Raw genomic sequence first — 18,501 nt, 5'->3', positions numbered from 1 at the left:
GGTCAGGGGTTGTAGGTCAGTACAACAAGGGAGCAGGTGTATCTTTACGCCGGGGCCTCAAGACCAACCAGTTATCAGATATATGGAGGGAATTACATCCGGCAGACAGGGATTACACTTTCTTCTCTCACCCCCATGGCTCGTACAGCAGAATTGATTACTTTTTTGTGTCCTGTCAACTGGTTCCTAAGGTTACCCGAGCAGGGATCCATGATATTTCATGGTCAGACCATGCGCCAATAGAGCTAAGGTGCAATAATATCCGAACTGATAGACCTGGGACGAACTGGAAACTTAATGAATCAATCTTAAAAATTCCCGAAATATGTGATGTTATTGGCAACGAGATTGACCAATTCTTCAATATCAATACGGGCTCTGTTGACTCACAGCTTGTCCTCTGGGAAGCCCATAAAGCAACATTACGCGGCACGTTAATAAATATCACAGCCAGACGAAAGAGAGAAAGAGAGTCCAAAATTATTAATCTCCAAAATAAATTACAGACTTTCTCCTCTAACCATAAAAAGAATTTAGACCCCAAAACCCTACAGGAGGTAAAAGATGTCAAAATTGAACTTAACATGCTACTAGCTTCCAGAGCTGACAATTCACTGAGTTGGTCAAAGAGAAAATTTTACGAGAAAGCGAACAGGCCGGATACAATGCTAGCCCGCATGCTAAAGGACAGGCAAGCTAAGTATAACATCCAAGCTATACGCTTAAAATCTGGTACCCCCACGTCTAATCCTCAGAAAATTGTAAACGAATTCGGCTCCTTCTATGAAACACTGTATAACGGTGAAAAAGTGGCACATAACTCTACAACGAGCGGTGCCCTAAGAGATTTCTTAGCCAGCTCGGAACTAGGGAGATTGACGGACACTGATAGAGCAGTTTTGAATGCTGACTTCACTATGGAAGAACTATCTCAGGCCATTAAAGAACTGAAGCCATCAAAGGCCCCTGGGCCTGATGGATTCTCAGGGCTTTACTATAAGAAATTTATAAAGCTGCTCGCCCCAAGGTTGCTCCGCATGTTTAACGCTATTTTAGCGGGAGCCCCCATCCCCAAGGAGATGTTAAAGGCGTCAATATCACTAATTCATAAAACTGGGAAAGACCCGCTAGACTGCAAAAGTTACCGGCCTATATCATTAATTAACACTGATGTTAAATTATACGCTAAATTATTGGCCAATAGACTTAGTCTCATCCTACCCAGACTTATACACCCAGATCAAGTCGGATTTATCAAGGGCCGGCAAGCAGCGGATAATACACGACGATTTATTGATCTGTTGGATTTGGCAAATAGTAAGGCAACTCAAAGCATGTTGTTAAGTCTGGATGCAGAAAAAGCTTTCGATAGGATAGACTGGCCATATTTAAAAGAGACGCTTGCGACATTTGGCTTTGGAGATCGGGTGAGTGAAGCGATTCTATCGCTGTACTCTAACCCCACCGCCAGGGTCATACACCAAGGCTACCCCTCTCTGCCATTCCAAATAAAGAGTGGCACGAGACAGGGCTGCCCATTATCCCCGCTTTTATTTGCCCTATGTATCGAACCACTGGCGGCACAAATCAGAGGAAACCCAGACATCTCAGGGTTAAACGCATACTCCCAGACCCATAAAGCGGCCCTGTATGCGGATGACATCCTCTTGATTATCACAAAACCCCTTACGTCCCTACCAAACCTCTTCGACCTACTAGATCGATTCTCTAAGGTCTCCGGCTTCAAAATCAATCAATCCAAATCGGAAGCCCTCAACATCAACCTCCCTAGACACATGGAGAAATTACTAAAATTGAATTTCAAATTTAACTGGCAACAAAACCACATAAAATACCTGGGTGTCCACATCACCAAAACTGTAAAAGACGTGTACAATGCAAATTACCCCAACCTGATTCGGACCTTAAAATCTGATTTACGGAAGTGGACATCCAAAAGGATATCCTGGATTGGACGTATCCATAGTGTCAAAATGAACCTACTCCCCCGTATATTATACCTCTTCCAAACTCTTCCAGTGCCACTCAGTTGGAGAGACTTGCACTCACTTCAATCTGAAATCTCCAAATTTATCTGGGGAGGTAAAAAACCGAGAGTAAGTAAATTAAATATGAAAAGATCTGTGGTGGCGGGCGGCCTAGCTGTACCCTGCCTGGTATCATACTACAAGGCGGCACAATTAAGTCAGATTGTACAATGGCAATCTAACCCAAAGTTAAAGAGATGGGTGGAAATAGAAAATGCTGCGTGTGCACCTCTGGAATTGAGCAGCTTAATTTGGTTACCTAAAACGGCGCGAAAATTTACCGCCATGCCGCTCTCCTCGGTGACCAACTCAGTGTCAATCTGGGAGTCTACGAAATTTCGGCATTCCCTCACGACAAAAAATTCCATTGCAACACCCATATGGAATAACCCTGATTTCGCTCCAGGTCTATCAGTCAGTAATATCTCAATCTGGAGACAGAGGGGCTACAATCGAATTAGAGATCTGGAGGGTTATGACAGAAAAATCAAAACATTCGACCATATCAGGGAAGAGAAAGAGATCCCTCACTCAGAATTTTTTAGATACCTCCAGATCAGGGCATTTTATAACAAATTTGCCCCATACCCCCTACTAACATCTTTCGAAAAGCTCTGTCTGGCTGAGGCCGACACGAAGGGACTTACATCTCAGCTATACGGAGAAGTGATCAGTTCTGGTGAACACGAGCAGCAGATACCCTCATTCCGATCTCAATGGGAAACAGATCTGGGAGAAAACTTAGAAGATGAAGAATGGAGCGCCATATATATGGCCACAGCGAAGAGCTCCATATGCACCACGCTCAAGGAGAACGCATATAAAGTCCTAATGCGATGGTACCTCACCCCACTGAAATTATCAAGGTTTGTGCCGGGTTCCTCTCCCCTGTGCCCCCGCCAGTGCGGAGGAACAGCCGACCTGTTACATATGCTGTGGTCTTGCCCACGGATCTCTCCACTGTGGGAGGCGATTAGACATTGGATACAGAGACTGTTTGATCTCACCATTCCCCCAGACCCGTGGTTGTTCCTCCTGAACAGGCCATTGACGGGCCTTTCCAAAGCAAATAACAAACTAATTGCCCATTTTGCAATTGCAACGCGGTGCGAGATAGCAGCATTATGGAAACAATCTGATATCCCAACCATCCCAAAGATTCGGAATCGAATTTGGTTCATTTGCCAGATGGAAAAATTAACGAGTTTAGTTAACGATACTGGTGACAATTTTCTAAAAGTCTGGACGCCTTGGCTGGCACAGACAGATATCCCGGGGATTGAGAGGTCCTCAATATGGCTCTGATAACAGTAGATGCGTTCTCCTTGGGAGGGACATACAGGAGGTATTCTATACACCCAAGACCCCTTATAGCAGCATTATAATATAAGTAATGTGAGAGACGACTTAGCTTGCAAGCATCTATGATGCTTGACACAGGGCCACGTGTCGCATCTACTGCTAACGCACTCCCCCTACCTTACCTCACCCCCAACCTACCCCTCCCCACCCCACCTTGTCCTCCCTTTTCCCTATATTTTTTTTTTTTTTTTTTTTTTTTTTTGAGTATGTATTGTCTCCCCTTTTAAGTTGAGTTATAAGTGTCTGTTTGTCCATTTAAGTAGAGTCGGTTTGGACTATATGGTCCACACCAAAATACCCGGAAGACCGGGTCCCGAAGCACAGCAGGACCTCGTTGTTACTTACATAGTTGTTAAAATAATGTTTACATACAAGACAAAAGTATTCTGTAATGTATTTTATGCTGTTTTGATTCAATAAAATTTAAGTTATAAAAAAAAAAAAAAAAAAACAGAATAACAGTGATAAACAATACAAACACGGGAAATTGCATTTGGCCATATTCTATGCATAGATATCTAAAGGCAGTTTGGTTGGGCCAAGATTATAGACAATATATCCGGGATCACCCAGATATATAACAACAAAATTTTAAAATAATCAAAAATAACAGGGGGAGGGAAGAGAGAGGGGAAGGGCCACTGCCCCCTCCTTTCCCCAGAGGAAACCGCCAGGTCAGAGATCACCAATACTTTTCACAATCCAGTCCAGTCGCCCTACTCTGACTGATATAATTATCCTCATCTTAAATCATCTCTCGAGCCAATGAGCCCAAGTTTTATAGAATTTGTTAGTGGAATGTCTTAGAATGTTTGTAGACAGTAGTGCACGACTTCTGACGAATCTGTCTATGCAAAACGCATAGAGTCATTGACAGTACTCTGCTAACCTCACCCTGCCCTTGCCTGAATGCATTCAGGATCCTCTTCCATCAGTGACCTGAAGCATGCCATGAACTGAAGTGACGCGACGGCAGAGAGATCCGAGCGAAGGAGGGTGGTGAGAGTTTGAGAGCAGAACTCGCTTTTATTATGTGCCTGTATGTTTTTACTGTGATGTAAGTGTACATCCTTTTGTTTTTTTAATAGATAAAGTAGTTGATAATACTGGATTGCACTATGTTTGGTTTCTCATTCTACATCCTTATACTGCCACTTACCTATCGCGCTGAGTGACATCATCCGCCTGATAGAGGACTGATCGAAGAACACCCCATTTCATCAATTGCCACAGTTTTGGAGATGCACTTTATTTTTGGGGAGAATTTGAGTCTGTAATTCATAGAACACTTCAATACAGATAAACACCACCACTGTTAAAAACTTTATTGCACTATATTGTATTTTAATTTTTTTACATATATCACCGATTGATCTGCTCTCCCTATTGACTACAAACTTTCCACAAAGAGGGAACACTGCGGACCATTATCTGAAAGGGGTTTGAGCTGCATTTAATATATCTTCACTTTTGTGGACACTTTTTGCACTATTATTGTCACTATCATTTGTATTGAAAATTCACGGTTTTCACTTTATTATTGTCACATTCACTGTTATCACCTACTCTGTGGAGCGATGTTTTAGTTTTTTCTCTCTCTGAATTTCTTAGAAAGGCTGTCAACCTAGGATGGAGGGGGAGGGGAATGAAACAGATAATGAACTAAATGGAATAGAGGAGGATACAAGGTGGTATGAAGGTAGAATGGGGGCAAGTGCAAGTTTGAAAAGCAGTGAGACACCCATAGTAAATACAGATAATACTAGAAAACATCTAAAGACTAAACCAAGTGGGTGCAGAAAGGAAGGAGCAGATAAGATAATAGTACATGCTGAAAAAAAACTGAAATGCATGCTTGCTAATGCAAGAAGCCTGACAGATAAAATGTGGGAGCTTGAATTAATAGCTGCAAGGGAGCAGTATGATATCATAGGCATTACTGAAACAAGGTGGGATGAAACTCATGACTGGACAGTTAATTAGAGGGTTGTTCCCTTTTTCGGAAGGATCAAACAAATTCAAGGGGAGGTGGAGTGTGTTTATATGTTAAACCGGATCTAAAACCTATTATAAGGGATGATGTCTATGAAGGGAATGATGGAAATGTAGAGACTTTGTGGATATAAATTAGCAGTGGAGGTAAAAGTATAAAGAAAATGTTTGTGGGAATATGCTATAAACCACCAAATATCTGTGAGATTGAGGAAGCTAAAATATTTTTGCAAATGGAGAAGGCATCAAAACGGAGTCATGTTTGCATAATGGGGGATTTTAATTATCCAGACATAGACTGGGGCAATGAGATTAACATTACAACAAAAGGAAACAGGTTTGTGGGGATGCTTAAAGACAATTATATGACCCAAATTATGTAGGAACCAACCAGGAGAGGGGCAGTTCTGGATTTGGTCATATCAAACAATGTAGAAGTAATAACAAATATTCAAGTCCTGGAACATTTGGGTAACAGTGATCATAACATGGTCTCATTTGAAATAAATTATCAAAAAACAGATTACTTGGGTTCATCAAAGACCTTAAACTTTAAAAAGGCAGATTTTAATAAACTGAGGTCAAATCTACATGTAATACACTGGGATTATGTTTTTGCAGGGAAAAATGTAGAAGATAAATGGGCATTCTTTAAAACATTGTTAGAAAAGCACACTTATCAGTGTATACACTTGGGTAATAAGTATAAAATAAATAAGTCAAAACCAATGTGGCTAAATAAACAGGTAGGGAGGAAAAGGACAAGAAGAGGAAGGCGTTTAGATTCTTTAAGTTTACCAGGGAAGAATAAAGTTCAATAGTAGTGCCGCAGGAGGAAGCCACAACCTCCATATTAATGAACAATTGGTTAACTGAGGAAGAAGTTCATAAGCGACTTGATAAAATTAAAGTAATTAAGTCACCTGGCCCCGATGGAATACATCCAAGATTCTCAAGGAGTTAAGCTCAGTAATAGCCAAGCCATAATCCTGTATGCACACAGCCATAGCCTCTCTGACCTTCAACACATACTTCAGTCTGACTTTTTGAGACTCGAAAACTGGATTTCCCAAAACAAACTGTTTTTAAACACTGACAAGACTGTAACAATGGTATTTGGGACCAAGACTAAATTTGTAAAGCTTCCAGTGACTGAGCTCCTGATTAGAACCAACGCTAAAACCACCCTAACACCTGTCACTAGTTTTAAATACCTGGGCTTATGGTTTGACTCCCACTTAACATTCGGGATGCACATTGATACCCTGACAACCAAGACCTATGCCAAACTAGGGGTACTTTACAGGAACAAATCCTCCCTAAGTCTCCTGGTCAGAAAGCGTATTGCACAGCAGATGCTAATGCCAATTATTGACTATGGAGACATAGTATATGGCTCGGCTCCTCAAACCCACCTTAGCAAACTTGACACCCTCTACAATTCAATTTGTCGTTTTGTTCTCCAATGCAACTACAACACACATCACTGCGAAATGCTCAAAGAACTAGATTGGTCATCACTAGAGTCTAGGCGCAAAGTTCACCTTTCCTGTCTCACCCTCAAATACTTTCTGGGCAAGCTACCCAGCTACCTGAACAAGCTCCTCACCCCTACCACATGCAGTACCTACCACCTGAGATCAGACTCCAAAAGACTATTCATGGTCCCAAGACTCAACAAAGTATCCGGACGTTCCTCCTTTCCTTCCGTGCACCCCAAAACTGGAACAACCTACCAGAGACTCTCATATCCACCACCAGCTTAAGTTCTTTCAAATCTAAGGCTGTCTCACACTTTAATCTGGTCTGTAACTGTTTCATACGCTCATAATATATATTTTCTTTAACTGTGCATGCAATGTCTTGTATATAAATGTATACCTTGTTCATTTATGTAACTGTATTTGTAACCATGTATTATTTGTTTTACTCTGTGCCCAGGACATACTTGAAAACGAGAGGTAACTCTCAATGTATTACTTCCTGGTAAAATATTTTTATAAATAAATAAAATAAATAATATTTAATATTCAAGGACTCCATTTCCCCAGGCTCAGTACCACAAGATTGGCGTAAAGCAGATGTGGTGCCTATATTTTAAAGGGAGCTAGATCACAAACGGGAAATTACAGACCTGTAAGCCTGACTACAATAGTGGGGAAACTACTTGAAGGTTTAATATGGGATAATATTCAGGAATAACTAATGGAAAACAAAATTATTAGTAATAGTCAGCATGGATTTATGAAGGATAGATCATGCCAAACTAACCTTATTTGTTTCTTTGAGGAGGTAAGTAGGAATTTAGACCAGGGTAATGCAGTTGATGTGGTCTACTTAGATTTTGCAAAGGCTTTTGATATGGTTTCACACAAGAGGTTGGTGTACAAAATAAAGAAAATTGGACTCAGTAATAATATATGCACCTGGATTGAAAACTGTTTAAAGGACAGACAACAGAGGGTTGTCATAAATGGAACTTTTTCAGGTTGGGCTAAAGTCGTAATTGGAGTACCTCAGGGATTGGTACTGGGACCCCTGCTTTTTAACTTAATTATTAATGACATTGAGTTTGGGATCGAGAGCAAAGTCTCCATCTTTGCTTATGATACTAAATTATGAAAGGTAATAGAATTAGAGCAGGATGTAATTTCTCTACAGAAGGACTTGGAGAGACTGGAAACGTGGGCAGGTAAATGGCAGATGAGGTTTAATACAGATAAATGTAATGTTATGCATTTGGCATGCAAGAATAAAAAGGCGACTTACAAATTAAATGGGGATATCTTGGGGAAATCCTTGATGGAGAAGGATTTAGGAATGCTTATAGACAGCAGGCTTAGCAATAGTGCCCAAAGTCATGCAGTAGCTGCAAATGCAAAAAAGATCTTATCTTGCATCTAACGGGCAATGGATGGAAAGGAAGTAAATATAATTATGCCCCTTTACAAAGCATTAGTAAGACCACACCTTGAATATGGAGTACAATTTTGGGCACCAATCCTAAGAAAAGACATTATGGAATTAGAGAAAGTGCAAAGAAGAGCCACCAAATTAATTAAGGGTGTGGACAATCTAACTTATGAGGAGAGACTAGCTAAATTAGATTTATTTACATTAGAAAAGAGGCGTCTAAGAGGGGATATGATAACTATATACAAATATATTCGGGGACAATACAAGGCGCTTTCAAAATAACTATTCATCCCACGGGCAGTACAAAGGACTCAGGGCCATCCCTTAAGGTTGGAGGAAAGGAGATTTCACCAGCAACAAAGGAAAGGGTTCTTTACAGCAAGGGCAGTTAAAATGTGGAATTCATTACCCATGGAGACTGTGATGGCAGATACAATAGATTTGTTCAAAAAAAGGTTGGACATCTTTTTAGATGGGAAAGATATACAGGGATATACCAAATAAGTATACATGGGAAGGATGTTGATCCGGGGATTAATCCAATTGCCAATTCTTGGAGTCAGGAAGGAATTTATTTTTCCCCTTATGAGATATCATTGGATGTTATGACACTGGAGTTTTTGTTTGCCTTCATATGGATCAATAAGTAAGTGTAGATATAGGATAAAGTATCTGTTGTCTAAATTGAGCATAGGTTGAACTTGATGGACCTACGTCTTTTTTCAACCTCATCTACTATGTAACTATGTAACCTCTCCATTGTCATCACCTCATGTTTTTCACTGTCTGTCTAGATGGGGGAGTCTGCCTCTTCCAGGCGGCCACATTGGCCACAGTCCGAATGAAAGAGATTAACCATTTCAAGTGGGGATTGATATCATCAGAGAAGGATTATCCCATACAGGAAGATGCACCCGTGCACTACGTTCATGGACGTGCGAAAAACAAGCTGATGCTGGCGGGTCACTAAAAAAAGTACTTTATTATAGTCACTACACTTTGATAAAGTGCCTCGGCATGAAACGCGTAGGTGCGTTTGTTTAGTCCATCTGTTTTTAAGCCTGCAATAAATTTGATCTGTTTATTTGGAGTTCGCTTTGGGATTTTTCTACTTTACCAAGATTCGAGGTCCCTTTTGCTGTGCTCCGTCACACAGTTTAACATTGCGGGGATACCGGCACCCCATACTGGGGCCTGTATTTTGGGAAGCAGGGGGTCCCATAGGCTAAAATCAACTTAGTTCAGCTCAGGGGACACCATGCTCAAGAACACTATGAATAAAAATTAAATGTAAGCAGCTTCATTACTTTAGCAGCTATCCGCTAAGGTTGATTTTTTCTTTCAGATAGTGTGGTGTTTGATACTTGTGTGTGGGACCAGGGTGTCTTCTTAGCTGAACAAAATTGATTTCAGCCTCGGGGTCCCCCACTTCCTGAGATACAAGCCCCGATATGGGGTGCCGTATCTCCTGCAATATTAAAATCGCACGGTCACGTGACCCACAGAGTATTTTGCGCTTGGTGCGGCCTCCTCATGTGCATGCGTGGCGTCGTAGTGACGTAATGACGTCATTACGTCACTACGACGCCACGCATGCGCACGAGGAGGCCACACCGAGCGCGGAATACTACTGCGGCCATTTGAATGCACGAGGCAATCTCTGGGACTTCTAACAGACGATTTTAATCTTTGGAAGCACCTCTGGATCCCTGCAGCAGCCACATCATTCCTACAGCCCTGAGGGAGCTTTGAACTGTGGACTACTGATACAGATTAACCGGATGGTGGTGATATAATTCACAAATTGCCTGAATTGTTTTTACTCTTGTGAGTGCACCCCCCCCCCCTTCCCCCCTCCCTTCTTTTTACCATTAAATGTTACAATTTTACGCTATGGGGCGTGCGCTCTCTCTTCTTTTTCTCCTATATATATATATATATATATATATATATATATATATATATATATGTGTGCCCACCTCTCTATTATATGTGCCTGATTAATATTTAGAAATCTACTGCTAATAGGTGGATAGAATTGGCTATATGATTGGAATTAACATCACTAGATATTCATATTTATCAGAGTTTTGTTTTAAATACACTAAAAAGCATCATATTTATAAAAGTCAAACATTCCATTTATTTCAACCAGATTTTTTAATATATAACCACTTTGTCACTCACTTCAGGGACAAAATAGGGGGAAAAAAACCATAGTAATAATACAATAGTGATAATAAAAATCTTATTTATGTCTTATTTGTACATCAAGACAAGTTTTATAATATATATTCTAGATTATGTGCATTTGATATGAAGTGTATTAAATTATACTAACAATATTTGGCAGCTTCAGTAATTGCAAGTGTAACAAGAACCTTTTCCTTGATACAAATAAATATTGCTATCCTCTATAATATGGTAAAGCTGCTTCTGTAATGGCTTAATGGGAGACAGAATAATTAAACCTAACACATATTCTGTCAATTTATTCATCCAACAATTTATTTGCACTACAGCAACTCTATATTTTTTTATGTCAACAGCTGCTATAATTAGCTTAAAATGCATTGCCCTCCAAGATGAAATGAGCAGGATTGTGTGTATGATTTCCATATCTATGAGCTCGTTATAAACTTTACAATTTTCCTCTTGTTAGGGAGTATGAGATGCTACATTGAAATGGAATCAGTTCCCAAACATTACTGCATCACATCAACGTACTGATTAATATAAAGTGCTATTTGTTTAAGTGCCTTATTGACATAAAATGTACATTATGAAGGTTGGCATGCCACTCAGGGCCATCTTAACAACATTAGGGGCTCCAGGGCAAAGCAGTGCACAGGGCCCTACTGTACCTACAATGTCGTTCCCAGCCTCCCACGCGCTCACTAGCAGAAGCAGGCACTGGAAGTGCTGCACTGCTAGGCTGCGAGCGGTTGTGACACGAGCTGGGGTGCCGGGTCGGGGGAGAAAGAGCAGAGCCGTGGTGCCGGGGGTGGGGGGAGAGCGAGCCGGGGTGCCGGGCGGGGGGAGAGCGAGCGGAGCCATGGTGCCGGGCGGGGGAGAGCGAGCTGGGTTGCTGGGCGGGGGGAGAGAGAGCAGAGCTGTGGTGCTGGGTGGGGGAAGAGCGAGCCGGGGTGCCAGGCGGGGGGAGAGCGAGGCGGGGTGCCGGGCGGGGGGAGAGCATTGGTGGGCACGCATGGGCCGTGCGCGTGGGGCTCCCCTATGCTGTGGGGCCCCCGGGCAACTGCCCAGCGTGCCCATATGTTAAGACGGCCCTGATGCCACTGGCCCTTGTGAAATAGCAGGTATGTTATGAAATCTCCCTCCTACATTGTGTAGTTATAGAGGCTTTAAATCAGTCTTTAGCCTTGTCCAGCTTCAGCAGTGCATCATGACTCCCTGGTAGTACAGATGAGCTAAAATAACTCAGATCACTAATATTATTTACGTTTAAAAGTAAAACTAAAATGTAAAAGTAAAGAAAATGGCCCCCCATCAAATATGATGGGGAAGAAGGGACCTACTAAAATAAAATGTAACCTCTTCATGCTATCTTACTGGTTCCTTAAATGCTTAACTTACCTGTCTGGTCCAGGGGTGATCATTGGCTTCTAATGTTGCAGGATTGATCAGAGCAGTCTCCTTCTATGTCCCACATTTCACCTTGCCTGTCCTCCACTGCTCTGCTGTCTGAAAATAATAGAAGAAAGTTAATTGTATTTGTCTATAAATCCTTGTGTATCCTTTCAGAAAAAGTTAGGCACCCGGACAGAGATCTTTTAGCAGTTTCTAATCTTTATTTGTAGTTGAAAAATAATAAATTCAGATATACACTTAACAGGCAAAAATAGGCAAACAAATTATAAATGGAGAACATGTAGTACAGGTAAACCCCGTTATAGCGCGGTCCTCGGGGGCCACCCGATCCGACCGCGCTAGACCAGGGGTCGCGCTAATTAAAAAAAAAAAAATGGCCGCCGCGCGCCTGATCGGGAGGGAGGGAGTGAGGAGGAAAAGAAGGAAGGAAGAGATGGCCGGAAGCCCTACACGTCCCCTAGCAATGGCGAATCCAGCCGCAACCAACCTGCTCCTTACCTCCCACCACCGGCATCCATTTCCTCCCCCCCCCCCGGACCCCACACCTACTGGCCCTCCGCGGCATAGCTCACGTGACCCTCCGAGTCCCAGCCTGCTCCTCACTCACCCCCCCCTCCTCCCGACACCCCCCCTCCTCCCGACACCCCCCCCTCCTCCTGATGCCAGCTCTGCTCCGATCTCAGCAGCCGACACCAAAGGTAGGGAGGGGGAGTGGGAGTTGTGGTGTAATGTGCTGTGAGAGTGTGTTGAGTGTGCTGTGAGTGCTGTGTGCTGTGAGAGCTGTGTGCTGTGAGAGTGTGCTGTGAGTGCTTTGAGTGTTGTGTGCTGTGAGAGTGTGCTGTGAGTGCTGTGTGCTGTGAGAGCTGAGTGCTGTGAGAGTGTGCTGTGAGTGCTGTGAGAGTGTGCTGTGTGCTGTGAGAGTGTGCTGTGAGAGTGTGCTGTGTGCTGTGAGAGTGTGCTGTGAGAGTGTGCTGTGTAAGTGTGCAGTGAGAGTGTGTGCAGTGAGAGTGTGTGCAGTGAGTGTGTGCAGTGAGTGTGTGCAGTGAGAGTATGTGCAGTGAGAGTGTGTGCAGTGAGAGTGTGTGCAGTGAGTGTGTGCAGTGAGTGTGTGCAGGGAGAGTGTGTGCTGGGAGTGTGTGCAGTGTGCTGTGAGCAGTGTGCAGTGAGCAGTGTGCAGTGTGCAGTGAGCAGTGAGAGTGTGTGCAGTGAGAGTGTGTGCAGTGAGAGTGTGTGCAGTGAGAGTGTGTGCAGTGAGAGTGTGTGCAGTGAGTGTGTGCAGTCAGTGTGTGCAGTGAGTGTGTGCAGTGAGTGTGTGTGCAGTGAGTGTGTGTGCAGTGAGAGTGTGTGCAGTGAGAGTGTATGCAGTGAGAGTGTGTGCAGTGAGAGTGTGTGCAGTGAGAGTGTGTGCAGGGAGAGTGTGTGCAGGGAGAGTGTGTGCTGGGAGTGTGTGCAGTGTGCTGTGAGCAGTGTGCAGTGAGCAGTGTGCAGTGAGCAGTGTGCAGTGTGCAGTGAGCAGTGAGAGTGTGTGCAGTGAGAGTGTGTGCAGTGAGAGTGTGTGCAGTGAGAGTGTGTGCAGTGAGAGTGTGTGCAGTGAGAGTGTGTGCAGTGAGAGTGTGTGCAGTGAGAGTTGCTCATTATTATGCTCATTATTTTTGGGTTACACTTCTGGGTAGGAGTGTAACATCAGCACGATAGAGGCACCCGTTGCAGTGGCTATTTGTCTTTTCCCCGGTATCTTCGCCAGCTATTGCCATAGCTTTGTCCTAGTTGACGAGATCCCGCCCACCACCTTTGAGTGGTTAGACTTCCGGTTCCGGGTCAGGGACCCTGCGGGGATCTACAGCAGTGGATTACGGTCTGGGCAGGGGTTTTTGACAATGCTGAATGCAGACTTTTGTGGAAGCTCCATCGTGCATGCGGTTTTCCCTCATTGTAAGTAATATTATGCAGTGTATGTAACAGTAAATTGACCATATTTAACTTCGGAATCTCTTCTTCTCTGCGCTCCAACTCCTTTTTCTTGTACTTTTGATTGACTGTTGGCCCGGCTGATCACCGGAGAGAGAAGGAGCAGCGGGAGAAGAGTTCCCTTCTGAAGATATCCCCTGAAGATTTCGGACGAGCGCGGCCTCCTCTTTTTGACATCTAGTCTAAAAAACTGTTTCATATAACCATCTACCAATTAACCTATGCATGGCTTTATTAGTATGAAGCAATATGAAGCAATAAAACACAATATGAGAAAAAGGATATATTGTTCTTCATCGGTTATGTAACAAAAGTCTGGACACAGAGCCCTAGCCTTGGGTATGTATTGTGTATCATCCTGTGTTCCATAAAATATTCCCTTGTTCTTATCTTTCTACAAGTCAGCAGATTTAGCAATCTCCTTCCAAAAAGGATTCTGACACATCTGGCAAGTCAAAATGGATCCTAACATACAAAATGGATTCTGAATCACATGAATCCCATCTACACTGTCTCCATTTCATGAAGTAATCACCCGGAGATAGCGTAGGATCATTTCTCGATTTAATTTTGTGTTACTGTAGTAAAACCATGTTTTTTTATTATCACAAGGATGGTCCCCTCCTTAGGCTATCCAAGGCATGCTAGTGATGAAGGGAAGTGTTACTATATTTTCAGTCTTTGTGATTTACCAAAAAACTATGTACACCTACTGTATATGTGTCAAAGTATACCACAAAAGTTGACCAACCACACAATCCCAAATGCCGTTTTTTAATTTGATATGCAATAGAAGAATACAACGGTGCAATGGGAAAATATTAACTTAGGTAACAAATGAATATGTAAGGTAGAGTCCTCCCACAAGAATCCCAATAATTTGCACTAAAAGTACATAGGTATAAAGGTATAATATATAGTAGATATAGTAACCAAGGAATACAGATATTCCTATGAAGAGAATATATAATATATCTCATATGTATCACTGACTATGTATTTCTGAAAACAATAAAGTTTTATTATTTATTAACAATGACACTTAGTGACATGATATATATAGTGTGATTAAAATTCCCCACATTGGAGGTGGTGCATACCAGCTAGCCTACGGTACGTATAATATCCAAATAAGTAGGATTGGTATAGCTGTATGATGGATATCCATTCTGTATATATACTGTAGTAGGTACCACAAATAAAGTTAATAACCTAAGGTGTAGTCAGTTCTCGTAATTGGGATTAATGGGACAAATTCTCCTATCTAGTTGTTATCTTCTCAAAGATAGGTAGTACCCATGTGGGTTAACACCCTTAGATTATCTGTAACAAGTAACATAGCCAATCTCAAGAGTAATTTATCATGACTATTGGTACACAACTTAAATGTATCTGCATATATACACTCATGACCAGATATTGGTTGTATGGTTAACCTCTTATAAGTATAATGGATCCTTTGTACACTCAATCTGTAACAAAACACGCAAGATATTATTATAAATGCATATTAGGTCAGATATATAGCGAGTAAACATATTGTCAACATGCTATGGTTGATATTGTATGCTCTCAATGGCATATGTAACTGCCACCCCAGTAATGAGTTAAAAAGATATTTCTTTCAGACAACAGTGAACTGAATGCCTTCATTAGACACAATATGCTCATTGCGCAAACAACCCTGAATAACCCTTTAGTATAGAAAGTATTAGTAACATATATGGCCATGTAACAAAATCTGGTTATAGGATAAACTTTGTAATGCGTAGAATATAATATAATTGCAACAGGGTTACTGCATTACTTCTCCTATCATTAGGTAGTATCATAAGAATCACCATATAACTGTCTTCCAGCGATGTAAGCAGTGAAGACAGATAAAAACAAAATAATTTAACCATATACAGTAGCTGTCCGTCGGCTGGGTAAGTAATAGGAAACAAATAAGATGGTAACAAAGTATCACCATACATCCTGTTCTTTGTCGGATAACAGCCACCTCGTTTTCTTGGTGCCACCATCGTAGCGTCAGTTTAAAATTCCCTACGCACATTTCGTGTATGTTCGTACACTTCGTCAGGGGAGGAGTAATGTACATAGTGACGTCGTCCTTTTTATTGTAACGGAGGTAGGCGTGTCAGTAAAGTCACACCAATCACTGCTGTAGCGGTTAGGTGAATGGACATTGCGCTTAGCATGTAGTCAATTGCAGTGAATCAGTGTAGTAGAAACGGGATCATTCTGTAACCATAGTAATGGCAACAATTGTAGCTTGGCATTGTTAAATAGTAGGAATTATCACAAAGATTCTTATTAGAGTCATGGATGAATTTGTATTTTGATATACACATTATTAATGTATTTGTTTTGGTCATAAAGAAGTATGATGTTAATGAAGTAATCTATCTAAAACAATTGGACATAAATTACAAGGTGTTATTTAATATATAAAAAATATACATACTGTACACATACATAAATTATTCTGTATACAGTATTCCATATCTCTATATCATTAGTCAATAAGGTATAAGTGAATAAAGATATTGCTGCTGTGAATAAATGTTTAAATATGAATCAGTGATGTAGGAATGGACTACTCTACTTCGGACTGCCAAAAGTCGTCAATACGGTCCTCTAATAATAGATTTACTTTAGATAAATATACCTGGATACAATCTAAAAACACCCTAAAGTGATGTGATGATTACTATTTAAATTTGGTAGCAGTGATATGTGCTTTATAGACTGTATATAATAGTAATATAACTTTTGACTCAATATAATATGAGATATTGATATCAGAAATAATAACATCCTAACACGCCAGTTGATTGACAGATTCTTAAAATGATGTAGCTACTTCTTAGTGAATTAGATTTAATTTAGAAATGGGGTGAAGATGAAACCTTCAATCAGTCCAGCCTGTGCGAGTGTGTGCAAAGTGTGGATCCAGCAACATTCGTTTTGAAGGAGTCGTCTGTCCCAATTTCCCTTTCTTATTCCCCGAGGGATGTGCTCAATGTCTGTAAATTTAAGTACTTTACTTTCACTTAGATGATCTTGTAACATGTGTCTTGCTACAGGGGTATCTTTTTAATTTCGAATTGACCCTAAATGTTCTAGGACTCTTATTTTAAAGGCTCTATGGGTTTTTCCCACGTATTGTTTTCCACAGGAGCAATTAATTAAATTGATTACCCTTGATGTAAGGCAATTTATAAAGTCTTTTATGTAATATTTTATGATCTTGTAGAATCCCAAAATTGTTAGTTATTACATTACAGGCCTTACATCGCCCACATCAATAGCAACTCTTTGATTGGGATCCGAACCATGTCCTTTCTGATGTTGTTTTAAAGTGGCTATGTACTTGCCTATCCTTTAAATTTCGGTTTCTTCTGCAAGTCACACTTGGAGATGGCTTAAGGATTTGTTTTAGGTCTTCATCGTTCAATAGTATATGCCAGTGTCTCCTAAGGGTATCTCTTATAGCTCCCCATTGAGTATTCTATGTCCCAATGAATCTGATTGTTTATCATTGGGGTCACTGCTTCTGCTTTTATTAATCAGAAGTTGTGGTCTTGGGGTAGCTAAGGCCCGTTGGTAAGCCCTTTTGAAGTTTCTTTGGCTATGACCTCTTTCGCAAAATCTGTTCATTATATCCACAGTCTGAACTTTGTATTCTTTTACTGTTGAACAATTTCTCTGAGGTCGGAGAAACTGTCCTATGGCAATATTGTCAATGGTGTGCCATGGATGATGATTGCTTGATAGTAGTAAACTGTTAGTAGATGTTGACTTTCTATAGATTGTATTCTCTAGTCTGCCTTCATTATTTTTACTGATCGTCAAATCTAAAAAATCAATGCTAGCAGAGTTTGCATGGTAAGTTAATCTCAAATTAAACTGATTGATGTTAAGAATTGTAATAAATTCTTTTAGCAGATCATCGGGACCATTCCAGAGGAGGAAAATGTTGTCTATGTAATGAATCCATAGTATGATGTGTAGTATATATCTCCATCTCCTCCATGAAGACCATGATCTCCTCCCACCAGCTAGATATAAATTAGCGTAGGTGGATTCGACCGTGGTACCCATGGCTTTTCCCTGGATTTGATGATAGTATTTGCAATCAAATACAAAGTAATTTTTAGTGAGAAAACATTTTAGTAAAGTACAGATGCAGCCACCAATAATAGATCACTTGCCTCAGAAAATCTGGGCCAATCTCAAAGTAAATGCCTCAACATTTCTGTGGGATTCCTAATGGCCCATCGGATTAACAAAGTGGGAGGTCCCTGCAGTTCCATTCAAAGTGAATTGGACTGCAGGGACCCCTGCTATGTAAATCCGATGACCTATTAGGAATCTCACATAAATGTTGATGCATGTTGAGGCATTTACTGTGAGATGCCTTCGGTTTTACCCAGGCAAGTGATCGAATACTGGTGGCTGCATCTGTAAGTACAAAGTCGTTAAGTTTTTTTGAATGTTCATTCCGTGATCTTAGAAAATGTTTGACCGCCTGTACACTTGCATCATGAGGAATACTGGTGTACAGGTTCTCAACATCCAAGCCCACAATTAGTCTCATTGT

This window comes from Ascaphus truei, chromosome 3 (genome assembly GCF_040206685.1).
Source record: "Ascaphus truei isolate aAscTru1 chromosome 3, aAscTru1.hap1, whole genome shotgun sequence".
Taxonomy (NCBI): Eukaryota; Metazoa; Chordata; class Amphibia; order Anura; family Ascaphidae; genus Ascaphus; species Ascaphus truei.
The sequence above is the reverse complement of the archived record's forward strand: the minus strand, read 5'-3'. Positions refer to the sequence as shown.